Source organism: Triticum aestivum, chromosome 3A, assembly GCF_018294505.1.
Source record: "Triticum aestivum cultivar Chinese Spring chromosome 3A, IWGSC CS RefSeq v2.1, whole genome shotgun sequence".
Lineage (NCBI taxonomy): Eukaryota > Viridiplantae > Streptophyta > Magnoliopsida > Poales > Poaceae > Triticum > Triticum aestivum.
Window position 1 is genome coordinate 654,502,698 of NC_057800.1, and position 23,684 is coordinate 654,526,381.

The 23,684-nt window shown below is 42.1% G+C and overlaps 2 long non-coding RNA genes, 1 other non-coding gene and 1 pseudogene across 4 annotated transcripts; 2 read left to right on the forward strand and 2 right to left on the reverse strand.

Moving 5' to 3' along the window:
- Nucleotides 1–453: 453 nt before the first annotated feature.
- LOC123058957 (uncharacterized) lies at nt 454–1,191 on the forward strand. The gene is made up of 2 exons (XR_006427334.1): nt 454–738; nt 857–1,191. It is a non-coding gene; the product is annotated as an uncharacterized lncRNA (long non-coding RNA).
- A 3,129-nt stretch (nt 1,192–4,320) lies between these two features.
- Nucleotides 4,321–11,093, reverse strand: LOC123062965 (COBRA-like protein 1; annotated as a pseudogene). Its single transcript, XR_006429988.1, has 7 exons — nt 9,244–11,093; nt 7,498–7,577; nt 6,885–7,344; nt 6,639–6,798; nt 6,268–6,545; nt 5,900–6,191; nt 4,321–4,762 (listed from the first exon to the last, which is right to left on the reverse strand). The product of XR_006429988.1 is annotated as a COBRA-like protein 1 (transcript).
- Nucleotides 11,094–13,218: 2,125 nt separating this feature from the next.
- On the forward strand, nt 13,219–14,756 carry LOC123058958 (uncharacterized). Its single transcript, XR_006427335.1, has 2 exons — nt 13,219–13,348; nt 14,093–14,756. It is a non-coding gene; the product is annotated as an uncharacterized lncRNA (long non-coding RNA).
- Nucleotides 14,757–15,122: 366 nt separating this feature from the next.
- On the reverse strand, nt 15,123–15,196 carry TRNAV-CAC (transfer RNA valine (anticodon CAC)). The gene has a single exon. It is a non-coding gene; the product is annotated as a tRNA-Val (tRNA).
- Nucleotides 15,197–23,684: the final 8,488 nt, after the last annotated feature.

Below are 23,684 nucleotides of genomic sequence, written 5' to 3' on the forward strand. Positions count from 1 at the left end.
TTTCTGCTTTTTGTACGCCGAACTTGTGGCCGTTTGATCGCCGGATTTGTGGCGTCTATTTTGTGAGCGAGAATGAGACACCGTTTGAATTTGCCGCGGCCGGGGGCAACGCCTGGGGGCGTGGCTGGAAGCTAGGTCGCCCCCAGGGGCCAATCTAGCGCCGGTTCGCCCCCAAACCGTTTTTTTTTCGACGCCCTGAGGGGCTGAACGGCTGGAGATGCTCTGAGTCCCAAGGCGTAGGGCGTGCCGGACAAAATAATGGCCTTTTTTTTTGAATTGTTTGGATTGTTTTCCACATGTTTCATGTGGTGACGAAATAATGGCCTTGACCCGATGAAACTGGGATATTGGGGGTCCGACTCGGCGCCTAGAGTACAAGGCACTCTCCTGGTAGAATCTGTTATAGAATCAATCAAATCAAACACTACCATTAGGAAATTAGTAAAGCGACACGATCTCTTGTTAAACAAGGAAAAGATCATGCCGGAAATCAATGGGGCGGATATAAACCGATCCGCCTCAATAATTGTTCATACTATTTTCCTTCGTTTCTACTCGTAGCAATTATTACCTTCCACGGTTATATAAATAAAAGGGTAGCCATATTATTGTTTCTGCTATTACAAGTCAAACAGAACATCCTCTTTCCCATCATCAACTCAATGCCACCGTTAGCCAAGATGAGGACCGCCCTGCTGTGCGTGACTCTAATCTTGCTCATGCTATCATCATCATCAGGTACGGACTCGTTTGTTCTTACGCCTATAGTACCACATGCTTGGACAACCGATCCGACCACAAATTAGACGTGCGATTCTCTATTAATTAATACTCGTATATAATGATGTTTTTGCAGATGCTAGACCCGGAGAATCTTGCTTTGGAAGATATGTTGGGACGCGTGATCCATGCAATTCCACCAACTGTGACGATTCATGCCACGTTGAGAACAAGGATGAACCTCTTTGTCAGGGGAGGTGCTCCCAGGTGGCCAAATGCCGTCCAATCGGGTGCCACTGCGACTTCTGCAGGTTCCCTTGATGCACGTAGATTTAAGATAGATAGAAGGGCACGTTTACAATGAATAACGACGCATCAAACTCTACCAGCTCGAAGGTTGTTAAGAACTTGAATTTTGTATTCTAGCAAAAGTTGTGTGAAATTACGAAGTGAGATTTCCTTTTTCTTTTTTGTGATGTTGCATTGCGCATGTGCACGTATGTTTACATGTAATCGTACCAAAACAAATACGTGGTGTTTGGTTCACCGAGTGATAGATGCTAAGCGAATGCGATGAGGCCTTGCTGAAGGGTGGAGGATGAGTCGCGAGAAGAAGGTGGCGGAGCCGACGACCGGGGGGAGGAGGCTGGACAGCTTTTTTTTTTTTGAGCATCGGTACAGACACAAGCGCTCATATACACGCGCATACACTCACCCCTATAAACGCACACACGCACACCCTACCCCTATGAGCATCTTCGAAAAACTGAGCCGGCACATCATCTTGAGATTTACGAAGTCACGGTAGGCGCCTCGTCGTCGACGGGAACGTCTTCTCCCATTGAAAACGCATCGCCGGAAATTCTGAAATAAATCCAGGAATAATGCAAGCACCAGGATTTGAATCCTGGTGGGTTGGGGTACCACTGTTCACCTAACCATCTCAACCACAGGTTGATTCGCAGGCTGGACAGCTTTCGTGGCAGATGAATTGGGGTGTAGGGTTTAGGTCAAATCAACGGGATTAATTAAGGAGATCGCTTAATTGGCCGCCCATTACGTATGTGTCTGATTCCAAAACCGAATCTCTGCCCTGTTTCTGTCTCCCTCTCCCTCCTCTCCGCGCACTTCATGGCATGTTTTTCTCCTCGTCGAGGGTGCTAAAATTGCGCTTAGATTTGTTTTCCTTGTCAATCCGGTACCATCACAAGTGTTAGCTGAGCCAAATTCAGCTTTGGCAAAGACATTATGGAAGGGGCGACCTCTTATCAATCCCGAGAGTACCATTTTTCTCTTAAATAAATATATGACGAGTTCTTGTTATAGCCCATAATCTAACAATTTTGCTCCAAAAAGGTAATCTAACAATCAGAGAAAAAAATGTTGGACAAACTATACATACTATTTGAACAAACTAGTAAATGTGTACGTGCAATGCACGTTGATACCAGATAGGCCAATAATTAAGAGTTAAAATATATATTAATGACATGTTGATATTAGGTAGGATTTTTTTTTAGAAAATGTATGATATTAATTGCATGTTAATTACGTGGATAGTGCTATCGTTAATATTTGGTATGCTATTGATTTCACACTAAACATGTTGAGCGCTCGATATAGAAGCAATATAGGTTGTTGGGTGCACATGATATGATGGCTGAGATTAGTTGGATCTGTCTCTTTGGGTCTTTTTATATTGGTATAGATACGGTGCAATCTTCCAAACGCCTCATATGTTTCTATCAGAACTCTGAACCTTCTGAGCTGACTTGTAAAGTTACCCGTCATGTCTCGCAAATTTTCAGTAGTAATCACTGAACTCTGATATGTCGCTTCCCGGATTTGAAGTAACTTTAGGAACTACTATTGCAATTACACACATAGTTCCTGAAATCTTCGCCTCCTGTATTTGCAGTTTAGGGTAGTCACGCTACATTCGTATTTTTTTTATAGATACCTCAGCAAATGCATGTGAGCATGTTGTGGTAGGTTGTATCTTCTCTTCAACATAGTTTCCAAAATATGCAGCTGTAGCTGACAAAAGTAAACCATTCTGTGTTAATGATTTGTTGTGAAACAATCGCTCATCTCTGTAATATTTACCAGAACTGCATTCGCTTTGTTGGGAATATTACTTGAAATTGCATGCATCTGTCCTGTTAATCACAGGAGTTGGCCAATTTGGATAATGTCGAGCTGATCAAGAATGATGGAAATCCTTTTGGTTCTAAACACTTTCTATCGAAATCCCCCACTACATATGACAAAGGAGGGATGTTCAAATAGTAGATCAGTAACCAAACACTCACGTTATTCACACTTTTTTTCTTTCTATTTAGTGTTACTCTTACTTTCTATTCATGATACTGTGTGGTTGTTAATTCTTAATTAGCTATATATGCCCGTTGTTTGGTGGTTGGTATGAAACTACAATTTTCCCTTAAAAAATTCACCTCGTTCGAATTTTGCTATCTAGTATTTTCACAGGATGACTCAAAAATTAAAATAACATTTTATTCTGACACATCATGTTACTGGAAATTTTGACCTTCTAGTTGAACACTATATTACCTAAGTGCGATATTATCACTCACAACTTAAGTACCGTGCTAAGATGCTATGATGTAAGGCATTTTTTCCTTAGTAAGATGTTGCAATTCTCTACATTAATAAACGCAACATATGAGGCCCTAATTTTCCTTAATTTTCTTTTAATACAAAATGACACGAATTTAGGTGTGCATTAACAAAAAAATACGAGGCCCACCAATTATTAATAAAAAATTATATTATTTAAATTTTCTCCACCAAGAGATGAACAAGTCTCGTCAGCTCCTAATTATCAGTACAAAATGACATCTGCCGAATTTGCTCCACCAAAAAGAACATGTCGGATCACTTATGATGCGGTTGGTAATTAAGCTTGGATATGTGTCCTTAATTGATGTTGGTTTCTATATTTTGAAGTACCTTTTCTTGACAACTTTTAGTTTTAAAGAAATAACTAAAGCATCCTATTTTCTTTACTAACCCAATGGTTGAGGTTTAGCATTTGTTCTCTGCGGTGGTTCAACATGGGCTTCACTGTACATTGCATTCTGTAAAACAAGAAAGCTCTGTGAGTTTGTTCTCTATTACATGTAAGAGCACATTCTCTTCTCTTCTTATTTTTTTCCTGTTTTCTGTGTTTCTTTGTATTTTCTCTACGTTTATTATTTTAACCCTTTAGATTAGATGACTTTGTTATTGTAAATGTGAAAATTAGTAGGAGACTGCAAAAGAATTGGTAGATTCTGTATATATCTGTTGGGTATGCTGCAGCGGTTTGTTTTCCTCGCATTTCCTTGATGTCTTTACTATGCTATTTTGCTTTTGAGTGTTGATGCTGTTTGGCGATTTAGCATGTTTTCTTGGGTCCATGGCATATGATCTTTGTTTATAATGACATGAGTGATTTGCAAATATATCGATCTCTAATGCATACATGAAAACGTTCTTGCGATAAGTTATAAGTGTTACCAGTTGTGTCATGACCTTTGCAAACAGTAAGCACAAGAGCAATTGAACATGACAATTACAGAGTGATAGACCAGCAAATGATTGATTAGTTGAGAAAATTGAGGAAGGTAATCCTTCTACTTTTTTTCCGACTCAAGGGGCAACGTCCCCAGCTTCAATTAAGAAGCTGATAACACAGCAAAAGTAACAGAGGTCTTTTTTCTACCAAGCGCCTACTTTCAAGTCCTATACTCTGGGAACTTGGGAAGTACACAAAACTACAGTCAAAGAAACTGAAACAGCGTACATCTCTAGCAAAGCATACCAGGAACAAGGATAGCACCTAAGAAAGCAAAACCAGAGCACGCAACAACATCCTGATAGTTCACAGCACCTTCTTTTTTTCACCACTTCCAACGCATTGCTTCTTTTTTTCATTCCAGTCTTTGTCAACGATGCCCAGCCTCTATTCCTGTTGAATCAGACGCCAATACCAGCAGCAACTTTGCTCCGTAGCAAAGGATTTTTCCGAGCCTTTTCCCTGTTCAGAATAGACCAAGAAAATAACAGCTGAGATATGACTATTGCCAAACTATTAGGATCAGCAGGGTAAACACGCTGGAAGCAGGCTTTGTTTCCAATTTTCCACAACCCCCATAAAATCGAAGCCACTCCAGATGCCACAGCCTGCCTTACCACATTTCCTTTAAACGGCAAAATCCAATCATAAAGCTCTTCTATTTTCCCAGGCATCACATTACAATCTAATGCACAAGAACTTACATTCCACACATATTTGGCTACACTACAACCGAAGAACAAATGATCAATAGTTTCTTTACAAGAACAAAACCTACAACGCTCATCACCTGTCCAACCACGATGCACTAAGTTATCCTTAGTTAGAATACTGTCCATAAAAGCCATAGATTTTTTTAACTCTAAGAGGTATTTTAATTTTCCAAAAGCTCTTAAATTTACATTGAACCTGCTGCATCTTAAGAAAATTATACAGAGATTTAACCAAGAAAAATCATTTCTTAGTCAAAAGCCATCTACAACTATCTCGATCTTTAGATAACATTACATTAGCACATTAAGCTCGGCCCAAAGTTTAGCTGTTTCACCAAAAAGGACTCTACGAAATCTAATACAACCTCAACCTTCTTCAAAAACCTTAGCTACTGTAAAATTGACACTAAAAGTTAAATAAGTACAGCCTATTAAAACATCCCCTAAGTGAGTTATTGCCAATCCATAAATCTTCGCAGAAAAGAGTGTTTTCACCATTACCAACTACTTTTCAACAACATCTGAAATATCCTTTTTCTAGGTAACCTATTCTAACTGTTCTGCAACAACATGACCATCTGTTTTACTTGCACGGCTCTTTGAATATTCTCTAGTGTTGGCAAAGCAGATAGATAAGTTCTTGAATACCAAACAAAATAAAATCATAGATTGTTATCTCAAGCGTCATAGTTTTAACTTCAGGCCTACGACGGCACTGTTTACATGTATCAGGGTGTCAATGACTTGCATTCTGCAGGAAAGTTTAACAGGGTGCTAATTACTTGGTTGAGGGCCGAATGAAATGATTCCGGTGCAGAGTTTCATAAACAAGGTGTAAAAAAGTCGACCATGAAAACTAGATTAGAAGCATGTCTTAATAATGCACCTTCATTCTTCTCAGAAGTAGGGATTAGCAAGCATCCAAAGAACCAATGGGACGATAACTGATACGGTTGATTTCGTGGATGCGTTTGGCAGCCACGGGTACGCATCTGGAGGCGGCGTCACACACTTGTCGCCATTGAAGTACACTCTTCTTGGAAAGGCCCATCCTGCCCGCAAGGTGAATGTTGACGGGTCCTTCCGGAATAGTAGCTCAGACTGAACATATCCATCAGGTCCAGCAGTCAAGAGATAATCATTGTAGTGCCTGATGCCCCATAACAGAGCGGTGTCATCTGCGATAAGAGGATTTGTTAATAGCCGAAAAAACATTCACAAGGAATATCAATTGTCCAGGGATGAGGTGCTCACTCATAAGTCCATAAGGGTTCAGAGCTGTGTAGTTGAAGCTGGTAATGCTAGTCAAGCTGTTGACATTAGGGTGCTGAGCTACTAGGTTCCACTGCGAGTAATTCATCCCGTAGTTGAAGTTTGTCACTGTGATCTTTACTCTCAAGTACTCCTTGTAGTTAGCCTTCACATGCCAATGAACTCTTATTGGGCACATATGAGTAGTGCATTGGACCAGAGGTGCCAAGCCGTTCTTGTCTTGACCATTCATGACAGAACCAAGATAAGGTGAGTTTCCCCTAAAAAAGTGTAGCATCCACTGTCAGATAACTAAACAATAAGCTGGCTCTTCATTCTAGTTTATTATTTGGATTATGTCAAATGTAACTTACTCTACACAGATTCCTGGTTTTGTGCTGTTATCTTGGCAGCCACATGAGCATTTGGGGCAGGTAACAAGTGTGTCGCTGTAAAACACGCTGAGAGATAAACAACACGTGGGATACCTCAGAGCGCGAAACTGTGAGTAGGTACAAGTCACAGTCCATGTCACTGCACAATAAAATAAACAGTCAGATATGCATGCTAGTTACTGAGATATTCTTTCCATGCATCAAGAAATGTAGACAATGGCTTACTGTGGGCTTGAGTTTTCCTCCTTCCATCTGGTGTAGTGAACTTTGTAGGTTCATCTAACTTGGTTGCAGGTCCACAGGTATACCCTGGACCAGGGGCCTTCAGAGTGAAATTCATAGGCAATTCCAGAGTCTTGGCTGTGGTCCCTGATCGACCAACTGACACTTCAAAGCACACCACAGCATTAGCAGGGTCCTGTGCCAGTGAGCTGAGGACTCCACCTTTGCAGCAGTTGGCCCTCTGCCTATTGGAAGGTGCCCCGGGAAGCAGGTCGGCTATCTCCGGGTTCACCTTGCAGCTGTGAGGGATATCATATTTGAATTTGGAGCAATCGCCTTGCTCTGTAGCCTATCCACCTTGCACATACCAGATTATCTCCTTCTTTGACCACACCCAACCGAGCTTCCATCCCGGTGGCTAAATGTGGCGGTACTGCTGATAGTTGAATAGTGAAACCTCAGCCTAGAGAAATTACATCATGTCAGCATTTGGAAGAGGATAAACAATGGAAAGGTACAGTCTCATGCCTGAGCAGTCATTGCTGTACAGTATGTATATTTCATAATGTGGAATTGTAGAGGGATTATTGTTGTTCAACAAGTGATTCATCCTTACCACATAGCCATCTGGAACCCAGCTCCTCACATCCCATCTGATTGTGATGTTGCCCGTTGGATCAAGGGGGTCGTAGGCTCCTGCAGAGAACAGCAGAGGAAAAAGTAAATAGTAAAAATGCTTTCGTGGCTCGGAGTAAAAATGTTAACTTCGTCAGACAGAGGATCAAGGTTGGATGTCCTGACAATCTCTGGTCTTACACAGTCGAAAAAAAACAGTTCTGGTCTTACAGAGGTAGGAAAAAGAAGAGAGGACATTTGGGAGGTGTTTATACAGAGGTAGAGCCTAACATGGAAGTTGACTACAGTCCGCTGAAGATGCAGGAACAGCTGAAGAAGTACCTCATATCAATAACCAGGGAGAGATCAAAACAGTAAGAAATAAAAATTTAAATGAATAAGCATATGAAAGACTAGCAGTTATAACCCAAAACAAACCATAGCTCTAGCAAACCAACAAAAGACCAAAAGCACACTAAAAATTACAGTTAACATCACACTTAAATTCCACTATGATTTATAGTGTAAATTCACTGATAATATAAGTAATTACACTACAAGTCCACTAAGATTTATAGTGTAAAATCACAGATCAAGATAGAGTAAAAAACACTAAAAAATCCACTATGAATTACTGTGTAAATTCAAATGATAAGATAGAGTAATTACACCAAAAAATCTAGTAAGAATTACACTGTAAAAATACTGATAAGCAGAGAAAATGACCGCTAACAGTTGCAACCCAAGATAAACGCTGACTCTTGCAAACTAACAAAAGACCAAAATTACACTGTGATTGCATGAGTACACCTTCAAAATTATTTAAAAAACTGCTGCATATTACCACTGTAAGAACTGTAGATTACCACTGTAAATTAGTATAAGTTTGTCAGCCTTATTTGTAATTTACACTAGTAAATCAATTGAATAACAGTAGTATATTTACAGTTTTACGGTGGATTTGTAGATTTGCAATTTTCACAGTAAGAGAGTGCTATCATCTAACATTGACAAAACCCCAAAACTATCTAGAAAAATAATGTTACTCGACAAAGACAAACCAACCAAACAAAGACAAACCAAATAAAATTGCCCTAAAAAGTACGCTGTAACTGCTGTGCGACTTACAGTGAGTTGCACACGAATTACAATGTAATTTCTCTATGATTTGCATAGTAATTGCCCTGCGAAATACACTGAATGTTGCACATGAATAATAGTAGTAGTTTCCCTAAATTTATAATGTAAAATCCCTCAAATTACACTGCAAATGCACTCAAATTACATTGTAATTGACCTGAATTTACAGTGTCGATTGCCCCTGAAGTTACACTTTTAGTGAAACTGCAAGTTAAGCAGTAAACTCCAAAAAAGGTTCTAAAAATGAATGCAATATACATCAAACCTAGTAGCAATCCATTTGACAAGCCTTTCAGGGACCTCAGTTCTGACAAAATAAAGAACACACTCCATCCCATATCTCTGAATAATATTCTTATACAGCCATCAACAACGCCACATAAAAGAACTTCCCAGAATATCTAGTAAAGGTTGAACAAACAGGAAAATCACTATATCTCTTATGTCTCTAAATGAAACAAAAAGGGAAAACAAATAAAAAACTAAGGTAGATTACTGTGGAAGATGATTATAAACAATACTGGTCTAAGTACATAGGTAACACTAAAGTAAATTTCTAAAAAAAGAAGTGACTAGTCCGATATGAAAAGAATTTGATGCAACTAACCACATTCTTTGTGCCGGAACATGAAAGCTTTCATTTCAAACATTTTACTTTCTGAAAAAAATAACAAATGAATGAAGAGGACTGTAAACCAAAGGAAGGTGGAAAAGGCATAAATAAAGAAAAATAAAAAATGCAAGGACTACAAGTAAACAAATAGCACGCAAATGATTCATATAGAACTTCAGTAGAGCTTTCTAAAAGTTGCCATCATCTACAAATAGTTCCTGCATAAAAAGAGATAGCCAATAAACAAATTAAAATGAACTAAAATAAAGAACTAAACCAAATGAGGAAAAGAACAAAAAAATAGACAAGAATAACTACCGACGACAACTCATTAAAATGAATCATAAACCACGAAGTTGCTGGGCACAAAAGGTTCATCGAAATAATCTGCAGTTTCAAAAGTTGATACTACAGGAACGTCCTGGTGAGAACCTTCCGTAGTCTACCCATTAAACTAATCCTATAAGCTTACATGACACACAAAAAGGAAGAGTTGAAAAAGAGTAAAGAACTTAATAGTGTAATTTAGAGTGTAACGTTCTGCAGTTCAATTACAGTAGAAGATCACAGTTTTACAGTTTGAATCACATTGTAATTTACAATTGATTTACAGTTAAATAACAGTGAAAATACATTATATTATAGTTGAATTACAGTGTAATTTACAGCAGAATTACAAAGTAAACAATACAGTAGAATTACAGTGTAACTGTAGTAGATCAATACTGTAATTTATAGTAGCTTTACAGTGCAATTTACAATAGAATTATAGTGTAAAAATACAGTAGAATTACATGTAATTGCAGTGGATTAACAGTATAATTTCAATAGATTTATAGTGCAAATTTATAGTAGAATTACAAATACAGTGTGAGCCAGAACCATACTCCAAATGTAGTGAACAAACAGGTACTACATAACACCAAGCTAAACATTAAACAACCTAATATAGTGTGAGCATCGAAAGTTCCAATAGCCCGTTGCAACAACTATTTGTGCAGAGATAAGCATGAACAGAGACAATAACTGAAAGACACATTAACTAAGCAAAAAAAAAGGCAAACCAGCAAACACACACACACACAGAGATTTGGTTGCTTCATATATATGACTAAATAGATGAGTTCAGAGAGGGGAGGTTTGGCTAAAACACTACCTGCACTCCACTTAACTAGATCACAATTTTAGAAAGAATTATCACAATAATCAACATGAAGAAGCACAAGCCCCACCGATACAGACCACAAATCCACACTGAAATCAAAACCTAGCCAAGAGGAATCAAACACCTACATCTACAGAGACAATGGGAGAATGAGGTAGAGCTCATATTTGCTACTCCAGCGGAATCAAGCCTCTAGACATACATCTACATCAAAACGGGCAAGGGGAATTAGACGCCCAGGGGAATCGAACACCTACTACTACATCTAACAAGAAAAAAGGCCAGGGCGATCAACCATCTGCACATACATCTACGTCAAATGTGCTAGCAGAATCAAAACGCCTGGGGGGATCCAAACACATACCACTACATCCACCACAAAAGGCCCAAGGGAATCAAAATACGTGCACCTTCATCCACATCAAACTTCAGGGGATCGAATCGAGTCAAACTACAAGATCTGCAAGGGACAGGAGCACCAAAATTGAACAGGGAAAGGGAGAACCACTACACGATACACACAAACCGAACTCACAACCACTGGAGTGGAAATGTTGAAGATGGAGGAGAGGGAGAGCTCGGATTGGCCATGGAGGAAGAAGAAATCGCAAGGACTCGCATCCTTTCGGTGCCGCCTAACGAAATGGGGAGATATTAAAAGGAAATTTAAAATAGAAGTGGAAAAGGCAGCGCGAGCTAACGGGCTGGCCCGGAAACTAAAGCGGACCCGAGATGAAAAACACCAACTCCAAGCGCGAATCTCCGCGCAAGATCGGAGAGCCACAAATTCAAACGAAGACGAATTGCAACCGAGCGAGAATCAAACACCCGCAGACAAAATCTAAACGGCCCACACATAGCAGCTGGATTTCAAAAAAACCCAAAAGCCCACACATGCCAAATGAATTTTGGTTGCAAATACTACTCCCTCCGTTTCAAAATAGATGACCCAACTTAAAAGTAGTTATGAGTTGGAAGTACAGAACACAGAACATAGAATGGCAACTTGAGAGTTGAGAAACATGAGAGGGAACGAAAGGGTGGTATTGGAGAGGCGTCAAAGAAAAAAGCACACCTCTCAACCATCTGGTCGCGGTTGCGTGCTACTAGAGACGAGAAGGGGAAGGACAAGGGCAGCTACAGGACGAGAACAAAAAAAATCAAAAATAAAGAGAAACCGGACGGTGCCGCCAGCGAGGGGAAAAGTAACGGGTCTGCTCGAAATTTTAGCCGGCCCGATAAGAAAAAAGAAGTACACTGAGGCGTAGGAACAACGATGACCTGATGAACCAATGATCCAGGCCATGGCGAGGAGGAGCAACGCAGACATGGCTCTCGAGCTTCGGGGAAGAAGAAGAGCGTGGGCTTGTGTAGCAGTAACATGCATGTTTGTGTATAGCAGCAGTAACATGCACCGGTGACGACGACGTGCGAAGGTAAAGTGGCGCGGCATGGACACGGGCGGGGCGGGGCGATTCCCTCGGTGACAACGACGCCGTCTGTGTGGCCGGCGCCAGTGCCACCATCTTCTCTGCTGGCTAGCGCACCAAGAATCCTGGCGAATCATGCCCCCACCCCCCGAGGAACCTATCTGAAACTAAGATTTTCATCTCGATCGATGCAAAGACCCAGCATGTTCAACAATCTGTAAGCTTGGTCACCGCGCGGTCAGATGTGTGCTCTCCTCGGCGCCTTCTGCAAATCAAGACCCACTACGTTGAGCAATCTGTAATTAATCCCGTGGCTTTTTGCTGCAGAGGTACACAAAGCCGTGGGGAAGCAGCCGTGCTCGTTCTGTATCTCAGCCTCTCAGGGTAGCCACACGTTCCGTGAGCCGCTGCGACGCGCAGGACGAACGAAGAAATGGTGAGTTGTTTGTCAGCATAACTGTATTTTTCTAGTTATTAAATGATATCGGCAATTAAGTAAACAAGTATGCAAGTAAAACATAATAAAATAGTATTGCACAACAATTGTTAATAGAAATTCTAATGGTACCATTCATGTCTTTTCTTAGCGTTGTTACCAACTAATTAGGGGTCAAGTACTGTATAAAGAAGTCTGACTATTTTCCGGAAAAAAAGTCTGACTATGGACGCAAAGTTTCTCAGCCCGAGCTCAAATGAGCTCGGGTGAACAATAAAATAAAATCTAAAAAATCTGATTTTTTTTTGTGACAAACATCGACAAAAGTTTCAACTGCTTGCAAAAAATTGTCATCGAATCACATTCCTAGAAGGCGTGGCAAAAACAAAAATCAATACTCTGAAAATACTACTTTCAAGAGCATTTTGGAGCATTGATCTTTTTTTTGCCACACCTTTACAGAGATGTGATTACATGACGAAATTTTGCAAGCACTTGAAACTTTTGTCAATGTTTGTCATAAAAAAGTACAATTTTTTTATTTTATTACTGTTCGCCGAGCTCATTTGAGCTCGGGAGTAGAAGGACACTTTCATCTGACTATTTATTTTCTACAAGAACATGGACATTAGATTTAGGATCAAAGGAGTATAACATGAACGATTTGAGCAAGTCTATTCTTGCATAACCCATTAACATAATTTTGCACGCACTAACGAAAAAGTTTAGGCCCTGTTTGATAACAAAGTATATTCTAAGTATTTTAAGAATACTGTAGTTTTTAAGATTATCATAGTTTTATTTGCAATGAGTTGTTTGGTTGCCTCTGATAATTGTGGTTTTCAAACTGCAGTATTTGCTAAACTGTAGTTTTTTCTCTGCATAAAAAATAAAGCTCAAGACCTCTTTTTTTAAAACAGAGCAGCTGGAAAGAAGGGGTGGGACGTCCTTATCTTCTTCGCTCGATCTAAAACAGAGCCATCGCTCCCACGCCGCCGCCGTCGCCTTTGGAGATATCTCCCTCGGCAGCCATGGGGAAGGAAAGAGACGAGGATGGAGAGACCAAAGGTGAGTAGACTCTGCCCTTCGCCCTCCCTCTTCGCTCGTCCCGCCTCTCCATGGTGATCGCCGGCCCCTTCCTCTGCAGTCTGCACGGCTGTGCCTTTCCTAACTATGGATGTCGTGCAGCTCCGCTCGAACTGTTCGTCTAGACTGCTAGCTGGATCTCTATGCTTGTTAATTCAACTCCGCTCGAGCTGTTCGTATAGTCTGCTAGCTGGATCTCAACGCTTGTTAATTGAAGACTGCTCGAGCTGTTCGTCTAGTCTGCTAGCAGTCTTATCCAGGACTTGTATACATGTCTTTAGAATCAGATAGGTTCACTGTCCGACCTTGTATAGAATATGGTTTTGCTAGTTGCTGGTTAGCTGAATATTTGCTCTGGATCAGTCCCATTTTTAAACGATTGCTTTGGATAAGTCCAGTCATGAACTTGTATATGCATGAACAAATGACATACTAGATACTACTGGAGATGCAGGCCTAGAGCCTTGAATTCAAACTCCTCCCAAAGTTGGCTTTTAATGCAAATAAGAAACTCAGCTGCGGGTTTGTCTTGCCTTATTTATGCATAAATTTCAAACTGTAAGCACTGGGAATTGTTTGGTGATGGCACTATTATTTGTTCTCTCAGAAGTTGATTTGTGGAATAAGTCAGAGATTTTTTGGTTTCATGTTGTATCCTTGTCAATTTTCCTGATGTTTGTTTTGATTCGAACACTTAAATTGATGCATTTTGTTTTCCATTTGCAGACAAAAAAACACGAGCATCATGGACCACTGCTCAACTTGACCTGCTCGTTTCTATGATGAAAGAGTATGCAGATGCTGCTAAATTTCGTGGTTAGAATGTATACGGCTTCGATGATGGCCAACTCATCATCTTCTTGGTGTTTACGCTTCAAAAAATCCCCCCACATTGATGGAGCAACTAGGATGACTTACAGAGGATAGAGACGATCCAAATATCAAGTGAATGTGCCGAGCGTGGCCGCGCGATTCCAGTCCTGGCGCAGCTCTTCGTGCCCCTCGACAATGACGGATGACTGGCCAACTACGCCACGTGGTGGGTCGCCACCTCCACGTGTAGCTCGGTTGCGCCTCAATGGTGACGCAATGAAGGCCAAGCCTCTCCGTCTGTGTGTAGCTTCATCACCAGATGAGTCACAGGTGAGGCCGTGCCTTGGGCGGTCTTTTTTGTATACACAAGATACCCGTTCGGTTGTTATGCGGGCTGATGGTTAGGGATATCCAGCTAGCTAGCTACAAAAGCTCAACAGAAATAGTATTCAACCGGCCAGCCGCTTGCACTGCTTACGGCTAGGTAGCGTGTTTGAACGCAACGGCTAGGCTGGGCAACAATACTATGTTTTACGGCAACAACCAAACAGGTCACAGTAATCTCAATACTTCAATATATTTTGATATGTTAAAACTGTGGTATCTTGTACCCACTAACAAAAATATTGTGGTTTTCAATACTTCGGTTTTTCTAATAATTTGCTACCAAACATAGTAATAGCGTTTACACATGGATTGTATCCTTCCTTCGTCCCCCTTTATGCCAGGAGCATTCAGGAGGATAAAATAACGAAACTAGTGGCGGCAAATGTTTTGTCTTTTTTAGTCTGACTTCTTTTTGACATGAACCATGCATAATTGCATATAGCCGATTAACTGTGATTAAGTGGATTAATGTTGATCCAAATTAAACGCAGATCATCTTTGAGGAATACAAAATGCTGTAAACCTGAGGAATGAAGAAAATATCAAAAAAGAAGTTTGTCTAAGCCCAGGTTCGAACTGGGGACCTTTAGTGTGTGAGACTAACGTGATAACCAACTACACCACCCAGACAAGCTGTGTTGTCAAGTATGGACCAGCTTTATTATTACAGCTCTGATGAATTGGATTGTGTTAGAGAAAGTGGGAAAATTAAGGAGCAGGTGTAGAAATCCGGCTACAAATTGGGCCACCGATCGTGCCGCATGCATCAGATCAATCACTGCATCGATCAGTAGGATACCGACCAGTAGTAGTTTCCAATGGTGAACGCCGCGCCCTTGGTCGCCCTCGTCCTCCTTCCGGTGTCCCTCCCGGCTGAAGCATCGTAAAAAGAGAATTTTCTAATTAGAACAAGACGAAGGGACGATAGTTGGTCAAGAAAATCTGAAAGTCTACATTACCAACTATTATAAGCAGTTGTTTGGACCTCCGGAAGAGAATTTTGTGTCTACAATCTGAAGAGAATTCCTCAACTTGAGACTGACGAGAATGAGATTTTAACAGCTCCCTTTACGAAGAAAGAGGTGTTTGAGGACATTGCACAAATGGAAAATAATAAGGCTTCAAGACCGGATGGGTTTCCGGTGAAGTTTTATAAAAAGTGTTGGCATTTCATTAAGGGAGACTTGATGCCAATGTTTCAGCAGTTTTTTGCGAGGCAGCTTCAGTTGTTTAAGCTGAATTTTAGAACGATAACTCTTCTTCCTAAGAAGACAGAGGCAGTTCGCATTTAGCAGTTCATGCCTATTTGTCTGCTTAATGTTAGTTTCAAAATCTTTACCAAGGTCGGGACGAACAGACTTACACAGATTGCGCACTCTGTAGTTCATCCGTCCCAGACTGCTTTCATGCCTGATAGAAATATCCTTAAAGGGGTTGTTGTCTTGCATGAAACACTCCATGAGATTCACTCAAAAAAACTAGATGGCGTTGTTCTTAAAGTGAATTTTGAAAAAGCATACGATAAAGTTAAATGGCCTTTCCTTCAACAAGCTTTGCGTATGAAAGGATTTGATCCGGCCTGGAGAAACCAGATTGAATCCTTTACGCAAAAAGGGAGTGTAGGGATTAAAGTGAATGACGACATATGTCACTATTTTCAGACACACAAAGGGTTAAGACAAGGAGATCCTATGTCACCGATCCTATTCAACATAGTCGTTGATATGCTGACTATTTTAATAGGACGGGCTAAGTGTAACACCCCGGATGTAATTTACCTTTAATGTACTCTAACTCTTGCCATTTCCGGCACTAAGTTATTTTATTTTCTCGGGTTCGGGTTTTTGTTTCCGTATGTTGTTGTCGTTGTCATGTATCTCATATCATGTTATCATGTGCATTGCATTTGCATACGTGTTCGTCTCATGCATCCGAGCATTTTCCTCGTTGTCTGTTTTGTATTCCGGCGCTCCTATCTCCTCCGGTGGTCCTTTCTACCTTCTTTTCGTGTGTGGGGGTTAAACATTTTCGAATTGGACCGAGACTTGCCAAGCAGCCTTGGTTTATTACCGGTAGACCGCCTGTCAAGTTTCGTACCACTTGGACTTTGTTTGATGCTCCAACGGTTAACCGAGGGACCGAGAAGGCCTCATGTGTGTTGCAGCCCAACACCCTTCCAATTTGGCCCAAAACCCACCAAAACCCTCTCCATCATCTAGAGCATTCGATCACGATCGCGTAGCCGAAAACCGCACCTCATTTGGACTCTCCTAGCTCCCTCTATGCCTATATAAAGAACCCCCTCCGAAATTCACCGGTCTTCTTCCCCGAAACCCTAGACCCCTTCCTCTCCGCGCGCCGGACAACGTCCGGACGCGCCGGACACGTCCGCCGCTCCGCCCGGACCAACCGCGTGCAGCCACGTGGGCAGCCGCGCCCACATCGCCGTCGGCCCGCCCGAGCCCAAGGTCGACCCTCTCCTCCCGCGCCCGGGCCTCGCCTCCTTTCTCCCGAGCGTCGCCCGCGCTCGAGGGAGCCTCGCCGCGCCGCCGCCGTCGCCCTTGCGCCGGCCGCCTTCGCCGTGCAGCTCGCCGGCCGGAGCCGAGCTCCGCCGCGGCCGGTCCCGCCTCCTCGCCGCCCGTCCTCTCCTCCTCCGCCGCCCCTCGCCGGATCCGGCTACCGGCAAGCCACCGGCCTCCTCCATGCCAAGTCCGGCGACCTCCCCGACCATCCTCGAAGTCCGCGCCGCTACAGTGCCGATCCGGATCCAGATCTGATTCGGTTGACTTTCCCCCGAAACCCTAGTTATTTTGTGTTTTTCATCATGCCGTAACTTTGCATCCGTAACTCTGTTTTGGGCGTGTAGCATATCAAAATGTTCGTCTTTGAGAGTACATAATTTCACCTCATTGCATCATTTTCATTTGAGCTCATCTTGATGTCCGAAATGCTGTTGGAAGGGAGCTATTTGAGATAATTGTCAGATCTGCTGCATCAAATAGCTATTTGTCATTTTTGCCATGATTAATGTGTGCTTGATATGCTCCTGAGTTATACATGTGTTTTGTTATATGTCATGCCATATTTACAGAGGTGCTTACCATATTTTTTTTTTGATGTGTGTGGTGACTAGTACAAGCTTGCAAAGTAGTGCATTCGTTAATGCTGATTTCAGAGACTTAGTGTTGGAAATATGCCCTAGAGGCAATAATAAAAGTATTATTATTATATTTCCTTGTTCATGATAATTGTCTTTTATTCATGCTATAACTGTATTATCCGGAAATCGTAATACACGTGTGAATACATAGACCACAATATGTCCCTAGTGAGCCTCTAGTTGACTAGCTCGTTGTGATCAACAGATAGTCATGGTTTCCTGGCTATGGACATTGGATGTCGTTGATAACGGGATCACATCATTAGGAGAATGATGTGATGGACAAGACCCAATCCTAAGACTAGCACAAAAGATCGTGTAGTTCATTTGCTAGAGCTTTGCCAATGTCAAGTATCTCTTCCTTCGACCATGAGAGCGTGTAACTCCTGGATACCGTAGGAGTGCTTTGGGTGTATCAAACGTCACAACGTAACTGGGTGACTATAAAGGTGCACTACAGGTATCTCCGAAAGTATCTATTGTTTTATGCGGATCGAGACTGGGATTTGTCACTCCGTGTAAACGGAGAGGTATCTCTGGGCCCACTCGGTAGGACATCATCATATGCGCAATGTGACCAAGGAGTTGATCACGGGATGATGTGTTACGGAACGAGTAAAGTGACTTGCCGGTAACGAGATTGAACAAGGTATTGGATACCGACGATCGAATCTCGGGCAAGTAACATACCGATAGACAAAGGGAATTGAATACGGGATTGATTAAGTCCTTGACATCGTGGTTCATCCGATGAGATCATCGTGGAACATGTGGGAGCCATCATGGGTATCCAGATCCCGCTGTTGGTTATTGACCGGAGAACGTCTCGGTCATGTCTACATGTCTCCCGAACCCGTAGGGTCTACACACTTAAGGTTCGATGACGCTAGGGTTATAAAGGAAGTTTGTATGTGGTTACCGAATGTTGTTCGGAGTCCCGGATGAGATCCCGGACGTCACGAGGAGTTCCGGAATGGTCCGGAGGTAAAGATTTATATATGGGAAGTCCTATTTTGGCCACCGGAAAATGTTCGGGATTTTTCGGTATTGTACCGGGAAGGTTCTAGAAGGTTCCGGAGTGGGGCCCACCTGCATGGGGGGACCCACATGGACGTGGGTAGTGGGGGCAAGGCCCCACACCCCTGGTCAAGGCGCACCAAGATCCCCCCTTAGAAGGAATAAGATCATATCCCGAAGGGATAAGATCAAGATCCCTAAAAAGGGGGGATAACAATCGGTGGGGAAGGAAATAATGAGATTTCTTTCCTCCCACCTTGGCCAACGCCCCAATGGACTTGGAGGGCAAGAAACCAGCCCCTCCACCCCTATATATAGTGGGGAGGCGCATGGGAGCTATACACGAAGTTCTGGCACAGCCCTACCTCTCTCCCTACTCCTCCTCTCCCATGGTGCTTGGCGAAGCCCTGCTGGATTGCCACGCTCCTCCACCACCACCACGCCGTTGTGCTGCTGTTGGATGGAGTCTTCCTCAACCTCTCCCTCTCTCCTTGCTGGATCAAGGCGTGGGAGACGTCACCGGGCTGTACGTGTGTTGAACGCGGAGGTGCCGTCCGTTCGGCACTAGATCATCGGTGATTTGAATCACGACGAGTACGACTCCATCAACCCCGTTCACTTGAACGCTTCCGCTTAGCGATCTACAAGGGTATGTAGATGCACTCTCTTTCTACTCGTTGCTGGTCTCTCCATAGATAGATCTTGGTGACACGTAGGAAAATTTTGAATTTCTGCTACGTTCCCCAACAGTGGCATCATGAGCTAGGTCTATTGCGTAGATTCTTTGCACGAGTAGAACACAAAGTAGTTGTGGGCGTTGATGTTGTTCAATATGCTTACCGTTACTAGTCCAATCTTGTTTCGACGGTATTGTGGGATGAAGCGGCCCGGACCGACCTTACACGTACTCTTACGTGAGACAGGTTCCACCGATTGACATGCACTTGGTGCATAAGGTGGCTAGCGGGTGCCAGTCTCTCCCACTTTAGTCGGAACGGATTCGATGAAAAGGGTCCTTATGAAGGGTAAATAGCAATTGGCATATCACGTTGTGGTCTTGCGTAGGTAAGAAACGTTCTTGCTAGAAACCCATAGCAGCCACGTAAAACATGCAACAACAATTAGAGGACGTCTAACTTGTTTTTGCAGGGTATGCTATGTGATGTGATATGGCCAAGAAGAATGTGATGAATGATATGTGATGTATGAGATTGATCATGTTCTTGTAATAGGATTCACGACTTGCATGTCGATGAGTATGACAACCGGCAGGAGCCATAGGAGTTGTCTTTATTTATTGTATGACCTGCGTGTCATTGAAGAACGCCATGTAAACTACTTTACTTTATTGCTAAACGCGTTAGTCATAGAAGTAGAAGTAGTCGTTGGCGTGACAACTTCATGAAGACACGATGATGGAGATCATGATGATGGAGATCATGGTGTCGTGCCGGTGACGATGATGATCATGGAGCCCCGAAGATGAAGATCAAAAGGAGCAAAATGATATTGGCCATATCATGTCACTATTTGATTGCATGTGATGTTTATCATGTTTATGCATCTTGTTTGCTTAGGACGACGGTAGTAAATAAGATGATCCCTTACAAAATTTCAAGAAGTGTTCTCCCCTAACTGTGCACCGTTGCTACAGTTCGTCGCTTCTAAGCACCACGTGATGATCGGGTGTGATGGATTCTTACGTTCACATACAACGGGTGTAAGACAGTTTTACACAGCGAAAACACTTAGGGTTAACTTGACGAGCCTAGCATGTGCAGACATGGCCTCGGAACACGGAGACCGAAAGGTCGAGCATGAGTCGTATGGTAGATACGATCAACATGAAGATGTTCACCGATGATGACTAGTCCGTCTCACGTGATGATCGGACACGGCCTAGTTGACTCGGATCATGTGATCACTTAGATGACCAGAGGGATGTCTATCTAAGTGGGAGTTCATAAGATGAACTTAATTATCCTGAACATAGTCAAAAGACCTTTTGCAAATTATGTCGTAAGCTCGCGCTTTAGTTCCACTGTTTAGATATGTTCCTAGAGAAAATATAGTTGAAAGTTGATAGTAGCGATTATGCGATCAGTAGAAAGCTTATGTCCTTAATGCACCGCTCAGTGTGCTGAACCCCAACGTCGTTTGTCGATGTTGCGAACATCGGACATACACGTTTTGATAACTACGTGATAGTTCAATTAAATGGTTTAAGTAGAGGCACCAAAGACGTTTTCGAAACGTCGCGGAACATATGAGATGTTTCGAGGGCTGAAATTGGGATTTCAGGCTCGTGCCCACGTCAAGAGGTATAAGACCTCCGACGATTTTCTTAGCCTGCAAACTAAGGGAGAAAAGCTCAATCGTTGAGCTTGTGCTCAGATTGTCTGAGCACAACAATCACTTGAATCGAGTGGGAGTTGATCCTCCAGATGAGATAGTGATGTTTCCCCAAAGTCATTGCCACCAAGCTGCTAGAGCTTCGTGATTAACTATAACATATCAGGGATAGATATGATGATCCTTGAAATATTCATGATGTTTGACACCGCGAAAGTAGAAATCAAGAAGGAGCATCAATTGTTGATGGTTGGTGAAACCACTAGTTTCAAGAAGGGCAAGGGAACAAAGGGATACTTCATGAAACGGCAATTCAGCTGCTGCTCTAGTGAAGAAACCCAAGGTTGAACCCAAACCCGAGACTAAGTGCTTCTGTAATAAGGGGAACAACCACTGGAGCAGCATTACCCTAGATACTTGGTAGATGAGAAGGCTGGCAAGGTCGATAGAAGTATATTGGATATACATTATGTTAATGTGTACTTTACTAGTACTCCTAGTAGCACCAGGGTATTGGATACCGGTTCGGTTGCTAAGTGTTAGTAACTCGAAATAAAAGCTACGGAATAAACGGAGACTAGCTAAAGGTGAGCTGACGATATATGTTGGAAGTGTTTCCAAGGTTGATATGATCAAGCATCGCACGCTCCCTCTACCACCGAGATTGGTGTTTGCGTTGAGCATAGACATGATTGGATTATGTCTATCGCAATACGGTTATTCATTTAAGGAGAATAATGGTTACTCTATTTTTGAATAATACCTTCAATGGTCTTGCACCTAAAGGAATGGTTTATTGAATCTCGGTCGTAGTGATACACATTTTCATGCCAAAAGATATAAGATAGTAATGATAGTACCACTTACTTGTGGCACTGCCATGTAAGTCATAATGGTATAAAACGCATGAAGAAGCTCCATGTTGATGGATCTTTGGACTCACTCGTTTTTGAAAAGTTTGAGACATGCGAACCATGTCTATTGGTGTATATGCATGAAGAAACTCCATGCAAATGGATCGTTCGGACTCACTTGATTTTGAATCACTTGAGATATGCAAATCATACCACATGGGCAAGATGACTGAAAAGCCTCATTTTCAGTAAGATGGAACAAGATAGCAACTTGTTGGAAGTAACACATTTTGATGTGTGCAGTCGAATGAGTGCTGAGGCATGCAGTGAATATCATTATGTTCTTACTTCACAGATGATTCGAGTAAATGTTGAGTATATTTACTTGATGAAACACAAGTCTGAATTATTGAATGGTTCAAGTAATTTCAGAGTGAAGTAGCAGATCATTGTGACAAGAGGATAAAATGTCTATGATATGATCATAGAGATGAATATCTGAGTTACGAGTTTTGGCACACAATTAAGACATTGTGGAAATTGTTTCGCAATTAATACCGCCTGGAACACCATAATGTGATGGTGTGTCCGAACATCATAGTTGCACCCTATTGGATATGGTGCGTACCATGATGTCTCTTATCGAATTACCACTATCGTTCATGGGTTAGGCATTAGAGACAACCACATTCACTTTAAATAGGGCACCACGTAATTCCGATGAGATGACACCGTATGAATTATGGTTTAGAGAAACCTAAGTTGTCGTTTCTTAAAAGTTTGGGGCTGCGACGCTTATATGAAAAAGTTTCAGGTTGATAAGCTCGAACCCAAAGCGGATAAAATGCATCTTCATAGGAAACCCAAAACAGTTGGGTATACCTCCTAATTCAGATCCGAAAGCAATATGGATTGTTTCTAGAATCGGGTCCTTTCTCGAGGAAAAGTTTCTCTCGAAAGAATTGAGTGGGAGGATGGTGGAGACTTGATGAGGTTATTGAACCGTCTCTTCAACTAGTGTGTGACAGGGCACAGGGAGTTGTTCCTGTGGCACCTACACCAATTGAAGTGGAAGCTTATGATATTGATCATGAAACTTCGGATCAAGTCACTCCCAAACCTCGTAGGATGACAAGGATGCGTACTACTTCAGAGTGGTACGTAATCCTGTCTTGAAGGTCATGTTGCTAGACAACAATGAACCTACGAGCTATGGAGAAGCGATGGTGGGCCCGGATTCCGATAAATGGCTTGAGGCCATAAAATCCGAGAGAGGATCCATGTATGAAAACAAAGTGTAGACTTTGGCAGAACGGCTCGATGGTCGTAAGGCTAATGAGTACAGATGGATTTCAAAAGGAAGACGGACAATGATGGTAAATGTCACCATTAAGAAAGCTCGACTTGTCGTTAAGATGTTTTCCGACAAGTTCAAGGAGTTGACTACGATGAGATTTTCTCACTCGTAGCGATGCTAAGAGTCTGTTGGAATTATATTAGCGATTACTGCATTATTTATGAAATCTTGCAGATAGGATGTCAAAACATTGTTTCCTCGACGATTTTAATGAGGAAAGGTTGTATGTGATACAACCGGAAGGTTTTGTCAATCCCGAAAGATGCTAATAAGTATGCAAAGCTCCAGCAATCCTTCTAAGGACTGGAGTGAGCATCTCGGAGTTGGAATGTATGCTTTGATGATGATCAAAAATTTTGGGTTTGTACAAAGTTTATG